This window comes from Bubalus kerabau, chromosome 17 (genome assembly GCF_029407905.1).
Source record: "Bubalus kerabau isolate K-KA32 ecotype Philippines breed swamp buffalo chromosome 17, PCC_UOA_SB_1v2, whole genome shotgun sequence".
NCBI lineage: Eukaryota > Metazoa > Chordata > Mammalia > Artiodactyla > Bovidae > Bubalus > Bubalus kerabau.
This window is the reverse complement of record NC_073640.1, coordinates 16,926,532-16,933,192: the sequence shown is the minus strand read 5'-3', so window position 1 is coordinate 16,933,192 and position 6,661 is coordinate 16,926,532. Positions and strand designations below refer to the sequence as shown.

At 50.0% G+C, this 6,661-nt stretch overlaps 1 long non-coding RNA gene across 1 annotated transcript; it reads right to left on the bottom strand.

Annotated features, from left to right (window-relative positions):
- Positions 1 to 3,128: 3,128 nt before the first annotated feature.
- Positions 3,129 to 6,654, bottom strand: LOC129632449 (uncharacterized). The gene is made up of 3 exons (XR_008704530.1): positions 6,294 to 6,654; positions 5,214 to 5,411; positions 3,129 to 3,407 (listed from the first exon to the last, which is right to left on the bottom strand). It is a non-coding gene; the product is annotated as an uncharacterized LOC129632449 (long non-coding RNA).
- Positions 6,655 to 6,661: the final 7 nt, after the last annotated feature.

Genomic DNA, 6,661 nt, shown 5'->3' with positions numbered 1-6,661 from the left:
TGCATCGAGTCGGTGATGCCATCCAACCATCTCATCCTCTGTCGCCACCTTCTCCTTTTGCCTTCAATCTTTCCCAGCATCAGGGTCTTTCCAGTGAGTTGACTCTTCGCATCAGGTGACCAAAGTATTGGAGCTTCAGCTTCAGCATCAGTCCTTCCAATGAGTATTTAGGGTTGATTTCCTTTAGGATTGACTAGTTTGATCTCCTTACTGTCCAGGGAACTTTCAAGAGTCTTCTTCAGCATCACAGTTTGAAAGCATGAATTCTTCAGCACTCAACCTTCTTTATGGCCCAACTCTCACATCTGTACATGGCTACTGGAAAACCCATAGCTTTGACTAGATGCAACTTTGTTGACAAAGTGATGTGTGTGTTTTTAATGTGCTATCTAGGTTTGTTGTAGCTTTTTTCCAAGGAGCAAGCATCTTTTAATTTCATGGCTGCAGTGATTTTGGAGCCCAAGAAAGTAAAATCTGCCACTGTTTCCATTTTTTCCCCATCTATTTGCCATGAAGTGATGGGACTGGATGCCATGATTTTTGTTTTCTGAATGTTGAGTTTTAAGCCAGCTTTTTCACTCTCCTCTTTCACCTTCATCAAGAGGCTCTTTAGTTCCTCTTCACTTTCTGCCATTAGGATGGTGTCATGTGCATATCTGAGGTTATTGATATATCTCCTGGCAATCTTGATTCCAGCTTGTGCTACATACAGCCTGGCATTTCACATGATGTGCTCTGCATGTAAGTTAAATAAGCAGGGTGACAGTATACAGCCTTGACATACTCCTTTCCCAATTTTGAACCGGTCCATTGTTTCATGTCCAGTTCTAATGGCTGCTTCTTGACCTGCATACAGGTTTCTCAGGAGTCAGGTAAGATGGTCTGGTATACCCATCTCTTGAAGAATTTTCCAGTTTGCTGTGATCCACACAGTCAAAGGCTTTAGTGTAGTCAATGAAGCAGAAGTAGATGTTTTTCTGGAATGCCCTTGCTTTCTCTGTGATCCAGTGGATGTCACAATTGAGCCCTTCTTTCGGATTGGGATGAAAACTGACCTTTTCCAGTCCTGTGGCCATTGCTGAGTTTTCCAAATTTGCTGGCACATTGAGTGCAGCACTTTAAGAGCATCATCGTTTAGAATTTTAAATACTTCAGCTTAAATTCCATCACCTCCACTAGCTTTGTTCCTATCGATGCTTCCTAAGGCCTACTTGACTTCACACTCCAGGGTGTCTGGCTCTTGGTGAGTGATCACACCATCGTGGTTATCTGGGTCATTAGGACTTTTTTGATACAGTTCTGTGTATTCTTGCCACCTCTTCTTAATCTCTTGTTCTTCTGTTAGGACCATACCATTTCTGTCCTTTATTGTGCCCATCTTTTCATGAAATGTTGCCTTGGATCTCCAATTTTCTTGAAGAGATCTCTAGTCTTTCCCATTCTACTGTTTTCCTCTATTTCTTTGCATTGATCACTGAGGAAGGCTTTCTTATTTCTCCTTGCTATTCTTTGGTACTCTGCACTCAGATGGTGTATCTTTCCTTTTCTTCTTTGCCTTTAGCTTCTCTTCTGTTCTCAGCTATTTGTAAGGTGTCCTCAGACAACCATTTTGCCTTGTTGCATTTCTTTTTCTTGGGGGTGGTCTTGATCACTGCCTCCTGTACAATGTCACAAACCTCTGTCCACAATTCTTCAGGTACTCTGTCTATCAGATCTAATCCCTTGAGTCTGTTTGTCTGTAGATTGTCTATAGATTATTATCTATACTTCCACTGTATAATTGTAAGGGTTTTGATTTAGGTGGCCTAGTGAATGGCCTGAATAGCCTAGTGGTTTTTCCTACTTTCTTCAATTTAAGCCTAAACTTTGTAACATGGAGTTCATGATCTGAGCCACAGTCAGCTCCCGGTCTTGTTTTTTGCTGACTGTATAGAGCTTCTCCATCTTCAGCTGCAAAGAATATGATCAATTGGATTTCTGTGTTGACCATCTGGTGATATCCATGTGTAGAGTCTTCTCTTGTGGTGTTGGAAGAGGGTGTTTGCTATGACCAGTACATTCTCTTGGCAAAACTCTGTTAGCCTTTGCCCGACTTCATTTTGTACTCCAAGGCTAAACTTGCCTGCTACTCCAGGTATCTCCTGATTTCCTACTTTTGCATTCCAGTCCCCTGTGATGAAAAGGACATCTTTTTTCAGTGTTAGTTCTAGAAGGTCTTATAGGTCTTCACAGAACCATTCAACTTCAGCTTCTTGAGCATTACTGGTTGGGGCATAGACTTGAATTACTGTGATGTTGAATGGTTTGCCTTGGAAACGAACAGAGATCATTCTGTCATTTTTGAGATTGCACCCAAGTACTGCATTTTGGACTCTTTCATTGACTCCTCCATGTCTTCTAAGGGATTCTTGCCCACAGTAACAGATACAGTGGTCATCTGAATTAAATTTGCCTATTCCTGTCCATTTTAGTTCACTGATTCCTAAAATACTGATGTTCACTCTTGCCAACTCCTTTTTGACCACTTCCAATTTACCTTGATTCATGGACCTAACATTCCAGGTTCGTATGCAATATTGGTTGGCTACTATCAGAAAACCAGATAAGTGTTGGCCAGGATGTAGAGAAACTGGAACTTTTGTGCACTGCTAGGAATATAAAATACTAAAAATAGCCACTGTGGAAAACAGTATGGTGGTTCCTCAAAAAAATTAAAAACCGAATCACCACATGATTCAGCAACTCTGCCTCTGCGTGTGTACCCAAAAGAATTGAACGCAGTGTCTTTAGATTTGCACACCCCTGTTCACAGCAGCATTGTTCACAACGGCCAGGGAGTGGAAGCAACACAAATACTCACTGACAGTGGATAAACAAAATGTGGTGTAACATGATGGGATATTATTCAGCTTTTAAAAGGAATGAGGTGCTGGCGGGATGCTACAACATGAATGAACCTTGAGGACGTTATTTATTTATTTTTATTTTTGGCTGTGCTGGGTCTTCATTGCTGTGCGGGCTTTTCTCCAGTTGTGGTGAGCCGGGGGCTCCTCTTTAGCAGCGGTGCGGGAGCTTCTCATTGCGGTCGCTCCTCTTACTGTGGAGCACGGGCTCTAGGCACGCAGTGGTTGCGGCGTGTGCACTCAGCAGTACTCGTGGCTCCCAGACTCGAGAGCACAGGCTTGGTAATTGTGGCGCTCAGTCTCAGTTACCCTGTAGCATGTGGGATCTTCCTGGACCAGGTATCGAACACATGTCCTCTGCATTGGCAGGTAAATTCTTTACCAGGAAAATTCTTTAGCCACCAGGAAAGCCCTTGAGGACATTATATTAAGAACAATAAGCCAGTCACAGAAGGACAAATCCTGTATGATTCACTCGGACGAGGTCCCTGGAGGTGTCAAATCCTTAAAGACAGAAGAGAGAAGAGTAGGGGACTTCCCTAGTGGTCCAGTGGTTAAGAATCCACCTTCCAATGCTGGGGAAGCAAGTTCGATCCCTGGTCGGGGAACTAAGATCCCACATACCGTGAGGTAAGTCCCCTGTGCCACAACTAGAGAGAAGCCTGGACATCTCAAGGAACGACCCTGCCTGCTGCAACTAAGACTCGATGCAGTCAAATACATAAATAAATATTTTTAAAAATGTAGATGGGCAGGTGCCAGGGGCTGGGGAAGTGGAAATGGAAAGTTGGGTGTTTTGATGGGGACTGAGTTTCAGTTTGAAGTGTTGCAAGAGTTCTGGAGACGATGGGATGATGGTTGCACAACATGTAAAGGTACTTAATGCTACAGAGTTGTGCATTTAAAAATGGATAAGCTGGTAAATTTTATGTTGTGTGCATGTTATCAAAGTGAAAAAAGTTTTTTCATGAAAAAAGGAAGCGTGGTCAGAGGTGCTCGGGAGGGCGGTGCATCACTTCCTCTGTTCTGAAACCAGGACTGGCCACCCTCAGCGTGCCGAGTGGCTCCGTGGGGCCATTCGCAGATGCTGGCTGTTCATGGGGACCTACTAGTCACTTCTGAGCCACATGTGCAGGGTGGAGATGGGGTGATGAATAAGACAGGGAGGGGCCCTCCTGGAGTTCCCACCCAGCGAAGCCCGAGTGCTGGGGCAGGGGCACAGAGAGGACGCTTGCAGATCTGGGGCTGAAAGGCTGATGACACTGAAATTCTGCTCACAGATTCTGTGTTCTGTGCACGATACTTCCACAAGAGGAGAAGCTCAGGGTTTGCAGGAGAAGGTGGAGGAAGTAGAGAGCCGGCCTGGAGTGGGGGTGGGGGGCGGCTGGCTGCAGCAGGTGCAGGAGAGAGAGACAGAGCGGGGAGTGGTGCCGGGTTGAGGGGACAGACCAGCCCGACGCAGGAGCCCTTCACTCGTGTGTGCGCCGTCTGCCCCAGTGCTGAATGGGATGAGCAAGCACAGGCACACCTGCCCAGGTGGAGCCCCTCTCGGCTGTGTTAGGGAGGCCTGTCCTGGACTGGGAGTGGGGATGGGTGGGTGGGGGCCAGCCGCAGACAGCTGCTGTGGGGTCTGTGGCCAGGACGCCAGGAGCCAGGTGTTCTCGGGGAGCTGGGACGGGACCAGCAGCCAAAATAAGGAAGAGATGGGAACAGGCCGAGTGCTGGGCCTCAGGACCTGGCCCCTGCAGGAGTCCAGCCCGTGGCTGTAAACTCACTGTGACCCCGGTTCCCTTCTCTCTCCCTGGACACACTAGCTGCAGACCACTCCTCGCTGCCCACCTCCCCCAGCATCTCCACCGTCGGCGGTACAGTCTAGTCTCCATCATGTCCCCACTCCAGGCCCCCAGCGCTCAGCCTGGCCCCCCAACTCCTGCTCTGGTCTCCCTCTACTGGGGACCCAGAGCCTGCCCCTCTCTCTCCCCTCCCCTCCTCTCTCTCTTTCCCCCTCCTTGGCCCTCTCTGGCTTGCCTCTCACCTTGAGGCTTCCTGCTTCTGGTCTCATCTGCCATCTTTCTCCACTGGGCCCAGGCTGGGGATCTGGTGGTCTCCTTCCTCTGAATGCCTGCACTGCCCCAAGACGATGCCCGCCTGGTCCCCCCGGGGCTCTCCCCACCTGGAGCCCTGTTGTGCAGCCAGGCGGGGCCTGGCCCCAGTCCTGCTGTGGGACCTCAGCAGGTCCCCTGGGCCATGGCTGAGCATGCGGTCCTAAGACAGGAAAGTCCCTGCCTCGTGCGTCATTGTGAGACTCACCAAGGATGCGAGTGTAAAGGTGCTTGTAAAGCAAGAGCTGTTCCCATGGGTGGGGCTGAGTGAGCCTGTCCTGGGTCAGGTGCTGCGGAGACAGAGCCTCTGGTGGCCAAGGGGCTTTCCAGGTGAGGGTCCGCTAAGGACTCTGAAGGGGGGAGATGGTCTTTGCGTGTCGGGCGAGCCCAGTGTCATCACAGGGTCCTGACAGGCAGAGGCAGCAGGTCAGAGAGGAGGGAAGGAGCTCTGAGCCAGGGACATGGCGCCTCGGAAAGCTGGGAGAGGCAGTGACGGGTTCTCCTGGAGCTTCCAGGAGGGACTAAGCCTGGTAACACCTGCATTTTCACCCCATCAGGTTGGTGCTGGACTGTGCTGGGATGGGTGTGTGCAGCTGTAAGCCCTGAGGTGTGTGGTCATTGGTCATGACAGCCATGTGGCACATATGCGGGGACAGAGTCCTGGCCTAACCTGGGCCTCCAGGTGACCCCTTCAGACACCCGCCCTCTCCAAGCTGGAAACGTCTTACATATGTGATGAGGCTGCCAGCATGAGATGGGGGTGGTGTCCTGCGGTGATGGAGTGGCCATGGCCAGCCCGGCCTGAGGCCTCTGGAAACACTGGAGCTTTCAATGAGGCCCTAGACCTACTAAAGACCCCCACCACCCAGCGCCTTTCCCCCACTTAAGGGAGTGGAGGAGACAGCTTCGAATGCCAGCGGGAGTCCCGGGGGTGCCCCCTCCCAGCACAGCATCCTGTCCCAGCTCTGCAAAGCCTGGGTCCTCCTGGCCTAACTGGAGCCTGCAGACCCATTTCCAGGGAAACCCGACTCCGGCTGCGTCCCTCTGCCCCAATCCCATCCCACTCAGTGGGGAAGGTCCTCTGCCCCACACAGCCCCCATCCCCCAGAAATGACCCTTCAGTTGAACATTGATAAGTTCTGCTTACAGCAGCTACAATGAGGTGTGTGTGGCTTTACTGGGAGACGAACGTGCCAATCCAAGTGCCCAGTTACCTTGCTCTTCATGGTAGGTTCCTGTGGACCTGAAAGGGAGAGACCTGAAAGGGAGGGACCTGAAAGCACCTCACCTGCCGTGCTTGACCTGTGGCTTCAGGAGAAAGTGGGAGTTCCCTGGTAGCCTCATGGTTAGGCTTCGGCACTTCCACTGCGGCAGGCCTAGGTTCGATTCCTGGTCAGGGAACCATCCCGCATGCTGTACAGCATGACCAGAATACAAATAAACAAAAAAGAAATATGCTTTAAAAAAGAAAAGCAAAGAAAGCATTTTAGGGACTTCCTAGTGGCCCAGTGGTTAAGAATATGCCTTGCAATGCAAGGGACTCAGGTTCGATCCCTGGTTTAAGATCCCACAGGATCCCACATGCCACAGGGTAACTAAGCCTGCCTGCCACAACTACCAGACCCGTGCATCTCAACTAGCAAAGCCTGCATGCCA